This window comes from Hemitrygon akajei, chromosome 30 (genome assembly GCF_048418815.1).
Source record: "Hemitrygon akajei chromosome 30, sHemAka1.3, whole genome shotgun sequence".
Classification (NCBI taxonomy): domain Eukaryota; kingdom Metazoa; phylum Chordata; class Chondrichthyes; order Myliobatiformes; family Dasyatidae; genus Hemitrygon; species Hemitrygon akajei.
The window spans coordinates 23,762,166-23,773,724 of NC_133153.1; the positions used below are offsets into that span (position 1 = coordinate 23,762,166).

The window sequence follows — 11,559 nt, forward strand, 5'->3', positions numbered from 1 at the left end:
CTGAAACTGTGTGGGATTGGTGATTTTTTTTATAGACAAATTCTAACCGTGCAATATGCAGCACAATTTAAAACTGCACTAATAAACTAAGCTGTAAGATATTGCCAGGTACATCGTTTCAATGGATGTTACCAACATATGTTAGAACGCGAGTTTAACGATCAAATACGAAAAGCAGCTGATAGAGCTGCATTCATAATTTTCCAATAATAATAACAAATAGCGACAAATAATTTAGCAAGTCTCCCCAACACATAACAGCAAACGTTGGTGGTTCATTACAGACTAGATTTTAGAATAAGGGGTGTGGATCTCATTGAATATTGAAAGGCATAGATAGAGTGGATGAGGAGAGGATGTTTCCCATAGTGGGCGAGTCGAGGACCGGAAGGCACAACCTCAGAATAGAAGATCGACCTTTTAGAACAGGGGCTTCCAATCTGGGGTCCATAGACCCCTTTGCTTAATGGTATTGTTCCCTGGCATAGAAAGGGTTAGGAACCCCTGCTTTAGAACATAGATGAGGAGGAAATTCTTTAGCCAGAGGGCCATGGATCTGTAGAATTCACTGCCACAGATAGCTGTGGAGGCCAAGTCATTGGGTATATGTAAAGCGGAAGTTGTTAAGTTTTTGATCAGTAAGGATGTCAAAGGTTATGGGGAGAAGGCAGGAAAATAGGTTGAGGGGGATAATGTATCAGCCATTGTGGGATAGGGAGAAGACTCAATGGGCTGAATGGCCTAATTCTGCCCCTATGTCTTATGGTTTTAAATTCAACTGTGCTTCTTGTCATCAATAATGCACACTTTCAAGTTTATTGTTCCTTGATTCGAGAAAGGTTAATTGGACAGCATTTTTGCACTTCCGCTTTCAAGTTAGATTGCCTTGGAGTTAATACCTAAAAGAGAGTGCCTAAGACAATCAACAGGTGAAGGGTGCATAGTTAATAGTATCTCTTCCAAGAGCCAGAGGGAGTTCTTCCATAGCAATGAAATCAGAAAAGCTTTAAAAAAAGGTTTTGATATAAGACAATTTGCTGACATTTTGCAAATTAGAAAGCGGTAGTAGTTTATGCGTTTGCATCTGCATTTCCAACTAAGTGATTCTTGTATATGATTACAGTTTATTGCTGATATTTTGTCAATCTTTCTCTTAGTCAAGCGCTTCTTATGTATTTTTGTGCTAGCTGCGAGTGTAATGCAATAGGCATTATTCTGGTTTGTTTCTAAGTATCTTTCCTGTACTGCGTTAAGAAAATTTAATTTAGTTTTGAAGCTTTGCTAATGTTCTCACTATATGCCGTGCAATATCATCTGCTGTGTTTGCTAAGCAAAAAAAGCAAGTGATGATGTCATCATGCTTTTTCAGTGTTAAAATGTTTCAGCGTTTATGTAGTCACAAAAATGTAGTAAATAAAATGTTGGATTTTCCTGCACTTTAAATGTATATAGTCTTTTGTTTTTTTAAATCTTTGAATCTTTGAACCATTACCATTAGCTTCTGGTCAGACCCTAGCATTTTGAGCTCTGTGGTAAATGGTGGCTACCTCACAGCTCCAGTGATCTGGGTTTAATCCTGACCTCCACTACTTCTACATTCACACTGAGACTATGTGGGTTTAATCTTGGTGTGCCTAACAGAGGTACATGGATTGGTAGGCTAATTGGTGACTATAAATTGCCCCTGGTGTATATGTAGATAGGTATAAGGAGATTTAATAGGAATGTATGTGAAATAAAATGGTGTTGGTATAAATGCATGATTAGTGGTTGGCACATATTTAGTGGCCAGAAGGTCCTATCTATGTGTTGTATGTCTCTATGTCTCTTAATAATGTAATGGATAAATTTCTATCTCTGAAGAATTGGGACCAAGAGCTAAGCTGACATCAGTACAATAATATTGAGGTGCTGTCTTTGAGTTGGGACACAATCCTGAAGCCACACCCATTTGCTAAGGTAGGAACAAAAACTCCATGCCATTATTCAAACAAAAGGAGAGAGATTGTCCCCCAGGTCCAAGTTACATTTGTCCAGTGAAATGGACTATATGATGAACATCAAATGACTGTTTGGGGCATTCTGCTGTGTTTAAGTTGGTATCTTTGAACATTGCAGCATTTATCATATTTGTATAAGCTTCTCTGACTGGATGGTGTAAAGCTACTAAATTCCTGTTTGTGTTTTGGAGTTCATGACATCAACCTCACTAAAATCTGTCCACTTGTCTCGAGTAGTTTTCCGGGCAAAAACCTATACTAAATATCTCAGGTTTTTCTGTGACTTTTCATTTGTTCTGTTATTTCATTCAGTGAAAAAAAGAAGCATCAAAGTCAGCCCTAGACCCATCCACAAGATCATAAAGTATATCCCTCCAAAAATATTATGAACTGCTTAAAGAGTAAGTATTCACAGAAACATTTGAGACATTCACAGAAACAATCTCAAAAAAAATCTTCAGAAAAATTTTTAAAATTCCAAAACAGTAAAGTTCTATAAAGATTTTAAGATGTTTGGAAATACTTGGAAGGTGCTTTTGAATGAATATGCCAATGAAAATATTTTAAGAAGTTTCTTTAATAAGTTATTGGAAATATTATCAGGATTATATTTAAATGACCAAGCTTTGATTGTTAGCACTGTCTGATTCAATGTGTATGTGATAAATAAATCTGAATCTGGACTTTACCACATATTTTGAAAGAATTCACAACACTTTCTAAAATTATTAAGTGGTTGTTTAAAATGTTTTTCAATTAATGCTCTATTTAAAATCTCCAGCCACGTCTTGCACTACTATTCTTCATGATCTTCCAATGGAATCTTCTTCAACTGTAGGAACACATACCTTACAACTCCAGAATGCCAGTGCAAATTCTTCAGCTAAGTTAATTTAGTTAGTAGTAGGAAACAGCCCAAGTTCACATTATTTATATTACAAATTAATTTTGCTGTACTAACAGAAGACAATGTGGAATCAAAGGACATGAGCAAGTTATTCCGAAACCCCAGAATTCTAAATCTAAAAGTAGAGGATAAAGTTCCTGGTTAAGGATCCGATTGAGATTAGGAGGAGTTCATCCCTGTAAGTGGGTTGTGAAACATTGCAATCTATTTATATATTTATTTATTTGTTTGTTTGTTTATTTAGCGATTTCAACCTTCTGGCCCTTCAAGCCACACCGCCAGTAACCCCTGATTTATCCCTAGCCCAATCATGGAACAATTTACAATGACCAATTAACCTACTAACCAGTATGTGTTTGGACTGTGGGAGGAAACTGGAGCACCTGGAGGTAACCCATATATTCCAGGGGGAGGAAATACAAACTCCTCCCAGAGGACTCTTGGATTGGATTCCAAACTCCGATGCCCCAAGTTGTAATAGTGTTGTGTTAGCTGCTACATCACCGTGGTGTCCAATTGTCCAATACTGAGTAACTCAATATCAAGATCTATACAGAAATCAAGCCTTCAAGTCATTTTTTTAAAAAGTTGCAGATGGTAGTTATCCAAATTAAAACAAAAGATGAGAAGTGCTGGAGGCCTTTAGCAGGTCAAGCAGAATCTGTGGTAAGAGAAATAGAGTTAATGTCAGAAGGGGCATAGACGAAGAACAGATTAGTTTCAAATTGTGAATTACTTTTTAATTTAAAGGGGAGGGATGGATAGAACTAATTGGGTATCTCTGATAAGTCCAGGGTTGCTAAAGGTTTAAGTTATGGAGGCCATCTGATAAAACTAGGCCAATATCTGTAGCTCTGATACAGAGAGGGTGGCTTCCTGAAGTTATAGGATTTGATATGGAGTCCAGAAGGCAGGAATCTCCCCAGATGGAAGATGAGATGTTGTGCATCACACTTTCATTGTGCCCCATTATAACAGAGACCGGGTACAGATAAGTCTGGGTAGTAGAATAGACTATTAAAGCAGCCAGCAACAGCAGCTCTAAATCTGTGTTCGGTTTCTCCAATGTTGACTATGCCACATTGTGAACACCAAATTCAGTGTTCCAGATAAGAAATTTTCAAGTGAATTACTGCTTTGGTTATTATGATTTATTTTTGTATCCCTGAATGGTAGGAAGGGAAGAGGTAAAAGGGCAGGTATTACATTTTCTGTGGTTGTCTAAGGAAGTGTTGGTAGAAGGGAAGTGGTGGGTGATGATGGAAGAGCACGTCATGGTCCCTTCTGGTGATCGCCCACCTGGCTATTTTCCTCAGGAATTGGGCCTCAGTCACCTGGTTTAGTTTCCAATCATTCCCAGGTTCCACTAACTACAAACACCTGCTTTCCATCAGCAAATGCAGGATAAAAACCCTATGACCACTACAAGGAGCTGCCAGTTTGTTGGTTGACTCTGGTGTGAGTAACCTCATTTCATGGTTCTTAGGACTGCCAGTTCTAAGTCTAGCGTTGCTCCTGGATACTGACTCCATGCTCGCTATGTTAATAACGCCTCCTGACTCTGCCTCCACGCCTGTGTTCTACACTTGGTTTTGTTCACTGCCACGCCTGTGCAACAGAGCAAGTCAGTGAGCCACAAGGACAATGGTACTTTTGAAGTAGTCAAAAGAGAGAAAATGATGTGCCTGAAGGAAGAATCTCATTGAAGGAGATGGAGAGTGTTGGTGAAGATGAGGACCAAGAGAACTTGATCTGTTCAGGAAGAGAAGGTCTGAGTACTACACTTCCATTACCTCACACTCCCATGCAACTGGGCAAGAAGCAAACCCCTTTGCCCTAACATGACCCAGTAGTCCCTCCAGGTGAAGCAGCGATTCACTCACTTTTCTTCTGAACTAGTGAAATGCAATCAACATTCACGATATTGAAGAAATCAAATGCAAACTGTGAGACTCCCTTAAAAATATAAGATTAACTGTGCAAAGTACAAACATAAAATGCTGGAAACACTTAACAAGTAAGAGAAAATTAAATAAATTAACTTCTGTCAAGATCCTCAATAAGAATAATTGGGGCATCGATCTAAAATATTTGAAATGCTTTTTCTATTCATAGATTTTGATTAAACATTTTTATCACTTTTTATAACTAATGTACTTTGTATTTGCTGTTTGTTAGAATACTCAAAATTCTACTCAGTTGACAGAAATGAGGCAGATATCTTTTTAATTATTTAGGAGAATAAACATAAATGAAGACTCATTTACCTGATCACATTAACTTGTATTTGGTCCTGTCTTGAGGAATGTTAGATCAGAGCTGTTAAAACTGTACATCACAAGTACAGGAAAAAAAACAGGGTAATGGATACGAACATATAAGGAATCTAGGAAACAAGTTAGCCTTTCATTTACAATTGTATCCAACTCAGTAACGTAGGTTATACTGTTGTACTTACTGACTTTAAAAAGAAGTACCTCATAAGATGCATTCAGCCAATAATCATTGTTCAATAGTTCCATTTAATGTCAGAGTAATGTATACAATATACAACCTGAAGTTCTTGTTCTTTGCAGACATGCATAAAAAAACAGAAGAGTGCTCGAAGAATGAGTGACAGTAAAAATGTTAGAACCCTAAAGCCTATCTACTCCCCACTCCCATACACAAGCAGCAGAACAACAACTCTCCCCCTCCAATCAAGCAAAAAATCTGCAAGTGCTAGAAATCTAAACGAACAGAAAATGCTAGAAAGACTTAACAGGTCAGGCTGCATCTGTGGGAAAAGAAGCACAGTTGAAACATTCATTCTCTTCCTCTTCCCACAGATACAGTCTGACCTGCTGAGTCTTTCCAGCATTTCTGTTTTAATTTTAAGTAACATTCAAACTAACACCGAAGCTTCAAATAATTATGTATTAGAAATGAAAAACAACCTGATGTTTTGTATATAAGCAACCAAATTGTGTACTTCCTTGCTTACTTACAGTACTCAGCAAAAGTCTTAGCCACCCTAGCAATATATAAATGTGACTAAAATATTTGTACAGTATGATAGATAGATAGATAGATAGATACTTTATTCATCCCCATGGGGAAATTCAACTTTTTTTCTAATGTCCCATACACTTGTTGTAGCAAAATTAATAACATACAATACTTAACTCAGTAAAAAATATGATATGCATCTAAATCACTATCTCAAAAAGCATTAATAATAGCTTTTAAAAAGTTCTTAAGTCCTGGCGGTTGAATTGTAAAGCCTAATGGCATTGGGGAGTATTGACCTCTTCATCCTGTCTGAGGAGCATTGCATCGATAGTAACCTGTCGCTGAAACTGCTTCTCTGTCTCTGGATGGTGCTATGTAGAGGATGTTCAGAGTTTTCCATAATGGTATGTTATTCTCTAATGCTAGTTAATCAAAAGACATTATTAAAACTATTTGCCTCACAGGTGAAAACACTTCCCACAATTGTCTTCATAAGTTTTGAGTTCATCCATTTGATTGACTTCATCATTGTTTTCCAACAAAGTGAGATCTTTCAGCCCTTTGAAAGCTCTGTGATACCTTGGCAAACTTTGTAAAAATTAATCCATCCTTAGACAATGAAGATCATGTTGGAAATAATGGAGATTTACTTGCCTTTCTGCTGGTATGTTCTGGTTCAAATGTGAAAGTCATACAAAGTAAAGTTGATGTATGCAGAGTATTGTTAAAAATTAATTAAAACACAAGAAATTGCAGATGTTGGAATCTGGAGCAGCAAACAATCTGCTGGAAGAATTTGGTAAGTCAAGCACCATCTGTGGTGGTGGGAGGGTGGAGGGAAGAGTTGATATTTGATTTCCTGCACCCCACAACTCCCAATTGTGCTGTTTATTCACTGAGTTTCTTCAACTGGCTATTTGTTGTTAAAATCAATGCTCTGTTTATAGGTGCATTAATATTAAGTTCATGAGTTTTGGCATAAGGCAGCTTTGCATCACTTTGATACTGCATTTAGACCGTAAGACATAGGTGCAGAAGTATACCATTCAGCCCATTAAGTCTGCTCCTCCATTTGGTCATAGTCGATTTACTATCCTTCTCAACCCCATTCTTCTGCCTTCCAACTGTAACCATTGATGGCCTTACTAATGAAGAACCTCTCTGCTTTAATTATACCCAGTGACTTGGCCTCCACAGCCATCTGTTTAAAGGGTGGAAATGGACTGAGTTCGGACATATCTTAACCAAGGCACAAAAGAGTGAAACACTGTGAAAATGAGAGTTGTTACCAATGCTTTATTGGGTGGTGTCTGCATTGTCAGGCATACCTTCCCAGTAAACTCAATATGGCTTTATATTGTCATTAAATTTTAAAGATAGAATACAGTATATGGTCATGCGCTTTGGTAGAAAGAATAAAGGTGTTGTCTATATGTTCTAAATAGGAGCAAATTCAGAAATCAAAGGTACAAAGGGAGTTGGAGGACCTAGTACAGGGTTTTCTAAAAGGTTTACGTGCTGGTTGAGTAGGTAGTAAGGAGGATGAAAACACAAAAGCAAGGATGTAATGACTTTACAAGGCATTGGTCAGACCACATTTGGAATATTGTCAATAGTTTTGGGCTCCTTATGAAAGGAAGTTTAAGAAAAGGATGTGCTGGCAGTGGAGAGAGTCCAGTGGAGGTTTACAAGAATGACCCCAAAAATAAAAAGGGTTAATGTACAGTATGAGGAACACTTAATGGTGCTGGGCCTGTACTTGCTAGATTTTAGAAGAATGAGGGAGAGGATCTCATTGCAACATATTGAATATTGAAAGGCCTAGATGGATTGATTAACCTTTTTTGTTATTTGAGCAATAATTCATAAATAAGTTTTTTTAAATTCAAGATACATACAGTAGATACTATGTACAAGCCCTCTCGGTAGGAACAGGGACAACATTTGAGAATTCAATTAATTCAAGAAAAAAAATTACTGGATAATTGCAATGAACTCATGATTTTAGCCTCTCTGAAACCAAACATTAATTATGACATGCTGAAGGAGTATATGAATGTGTGCTAAAAGAGATCTCCAAGTCATTTATAGATAATTTTGTTGTCAATATGGAGAAGTGGGTCATCAAACAAAAAGTTGATTCAGTGCGAATGAAAGGCAAATGCATATAATCCCTGTGATTTTGATTTATGCAGTTTTGAAGAGAAGAGTGGATCAATAGCATCTCTTAAATGCCATCACTGAGAAACCAAATGTGATGCCTGAACTGATGAACGTTGCACACCTGAGCCACTATCATGTCTTTTCTCTTAGCAGCTATAGGCAACCTTTGCAGTACAGCCTTTCGTATCATGGAAGAATTCAAAAATCCCCAAATATTTGAGATGGAATAAAATTCACTCTCTTGAAATTGGGGGAGTGGGAAGAAAATCAACAATTTATATCGTTATTGAACTCTCACTTATTAAAGCTTCTGCAAATGACACGACTTCACATGAGACTAAACCATGATTCTTGTCAGCCCTTTCGCTTTCCAACCCACCTGGCTTCACCTATCACCTTCCAGCTATCCTCCTCCCCCTCTTCCCACCTTTTTACTCTGGCACCTTCTCTCTTTCTTTTCAGTCCTGAAGAACGGTCGACTCTTTACTCTTTTCCATAGCTGCTGCCTGACCTGCTGAGTTCCTCCAACATTTTGTGTGTGTAGCTTTGGATTTCCAGCATCTGCAGATTTTCTTATGTTTATAATTACATGTTTTGGAGAAAGCAAACCCCCTTTCACCCACAAAGCAATGGTCCATTTCATACTGTTGTAGCAATTAATTGTGCTCACTTCTGAATTTGTGCAAATTTGCTAGAATATCTATTTATGGCATTTGTATTACTCGATCTAGATGTTCGCTTTTTTCTCCACCCATTCCATTGTCTTTTTAATAAGTATTTATTTATGAAAATTTGTCATAAATATTTTGTTTTTTTTCTCACATTGTCTTGCTGGTGAAATGTCTTAGACCTAAAATATTAACTGTTTCTGTCTTCACAGATGCTGCCTGATTTGCTGAGTGCTTCCAGCAATTTTTATATCAAAATGGGGTAAGTGCAAAATCCACACCCATCCGCTAATCTTTAGTTCCAATTTCCAGTTTGCAATTGTCTTCAACTTTATTTTTCCAAGATAATCACAATATTTCTTTAATAGCATTGTGCATATGTTTAACATTATGACAATCAATATTTGCAAAATCTTCTGCTATAATTTCATAGCTTGATTCGTAGATTTATTAATATTAATGTATAATCATGATGCACAAGATGGCCAAAGTCGTATCGAAACAACAATGGGTGTTGGAGAATAGATGTATTTTGAAAATAACTAATCCGGCAGCTAAGGAACAGTTTCCTATTTGACTGAAAAGCCAGAACCTGGTTATTGTATCTGCTTTATATGACATGAAATTTGGTGTTTGTACCAGTGCAGTGCAAAGACATAAATTACAAAATAAATAACAAAATAAATAAAGGTGTAATGAGATAGTGTTCATGGACCGTTCAGAAATCTGATGGTGGAGAAGGAAAAGCCAAAGTCCTTTCTGTTACACTGGGTGTGAAGTTTAGCTGCAAGTAAACTGCCTGTCACACATACCGAGAATTTGAAGCTGTGTTTCATCCCCTTGTAAATCTGTCCTAGTATTCCCTAGAACCAGTTATTAAGTGTCCTATAAAAAGAAGAGGGTCATGTAAGGTTAATGTGGATAAATTTCTTCATTCAAATGGTTGTGAATGTTTAGATTCCCTATCCAAAGGTCTGCTCAATTTACAGAGCAGATTCAGTGCCAGGAGCGATAGATGTTTGGACTCCATGAAGGAATCTTGAAAGCAAAAAATTTAAACTGATATTGACCAAAGCATGGTATCAATGGGGGAAAAAAGCACAGATATGACTGCACTGCTTGCCTGTTGTTTGAGATGTATGGCCACTTTTATAAAATTCTTCATAGTTGTTGAATGTTGCATGTTGTGCCAAAACACCACAGCAAATTCCTAGTACATGTAAATGTATATGGAGAATAAAAACTGATCTTTGATCCTTGCTGGGGATTGGGGAGAGTTAAGCTGAGTCAGAAAATCGGCTGTGACCTTTATGCATATAAGGTGGACTTGACGGACCTTGTGGCTGACTGATCCTTGGTGGAAGCAGTGTTGAATGATTTTTATGGTAGAAATCTAAATAAATGCTAATATATAAAGTAAACTTCAGAGAGCACAAAATTGGGAAAACTGAAGTGATCTCAGCTTTTCACCATGTAACACTGAAGAATTTGAAAGCATCAAACAAGAAGAACGTAATAATATAGAGTCATAAGTGCAAAGTTACATTTTCAGTCGTTGTAAACTGTCGACCTAACCAAGAAGTGGGCACTGTCATTCATTGTTGGAAGAAGAAATGCCCTGTTTTTTTCCAAATTGTTGCCAAAATTACCTCCAAATGACATAAATGAATGACTCTTCACATTACAGGATTGCAAGCTGGATCTGTATCTCTCGTCTCCAATGTATCCAAGCATTGCACTGAGAAATACAAGGGATCAAGTTATGCAGTTGACAGATGAAAGTTGAACAGAATGTAAGGCAACAGTCAATGCCCCAGGGCAATGGAGAAATGCACAAAAAATATCGTTCCTCATGTCTATTAGTCACGTGCTGCTAGCTGGGAATTCTTGCTAACACAACTGAAGCCTTCTGGGATGCAGCAACGTATTTTTCCACTGATGTACATGATCTGAGAGTTAACCTGTTTCCACCCAGCCAATTAAAATCCAGCGGTGTGTGATATCGTTTGCATGAATGGATGACATCAGGGGCTGCCGAGACACAGTGTTTGTCAATTACATGCCAGTCTTCCATTCCTTCCAATAAAATGACTCTTTGCATCTGATATCCCTGGGAGCAATAAAAGGCTCAGGGGATCATTGGGTTGTGAATGTGGCCACCAAAGTAGTAATCCAGTCATATCAAATCTTGTTCTGGAGATCGATCGCGACCCTCATGGAAGATGGCCATCAGCTAATTCAATGCACTCTGTGTGAAAGCAAGAAGTGAATGTGAGCACTGCACACTGTCGAGCACCTGCACTTCAGCACTGGTAATGCCTCTAGCCAAGCTGATTTGATACAGCTATAACAACAATAAAAACATAAAATGCCACAACTTTCATCAGGTCAAGCAGCATCTGTGGAAAAACAGTTCAGGATGAAGGATCAACTCCACTTCCTTTTCAATAGATGTTGTCTAATCTGCTTCCATCATCTACTTTTTTCAGATCACCAGCATCTTCTTTTTCATTCCCACAACTGTAAGAACTTCCATGCCTATCATCTTACCCTGGTGTCCCTCCTCCTTCCCTTTCTCCCATGGTCCACTCTCCCTTCCTATCAGATTCCTCTTTCTTCAGCCCTTTACCATTTCCATCTATCACCTCCCAGCTTCTCACTTCATCCCTCTCTGCTGGTTGGAGTTGTAATTAGCACAAAGGTTGTTAGAGGTCAATGATCTCAACCCCAGTACCTCAAGAACATGTCATAAGCCTAATGAAGGGTCTCGGTTCAGAATGTTGACTCTTTATTCCTTTCCAAAGATGCTGCCTGACCTGCTGAGTTCCTC

The 11,559-nt window shown here is 37.8% G+C and overlaps 1 long non-coding RNA gene across 1 annotated transcript; it reads left to right on the forward strand.

Annotated features, from left to right (window-relative positions):
* The first annotated feature begins 2,113 nt into the window (after positions 1–2,113).
* LOC140718869 (uncharacterized) lies at positions 2,114–10,856 on the forward strand. The gene is made up of 3 exons (XR_012096823.1): positions 2,114–2,401; positions 8,942–8,991; positions 10,417–10,856. It is a non-coding gene; the product is annotated as an uncharacterized lncRNA (long non-coding RNA).
* The last annotated feature ends 703 nt before the right edge of the window (positions 10,857–11,559 follow it).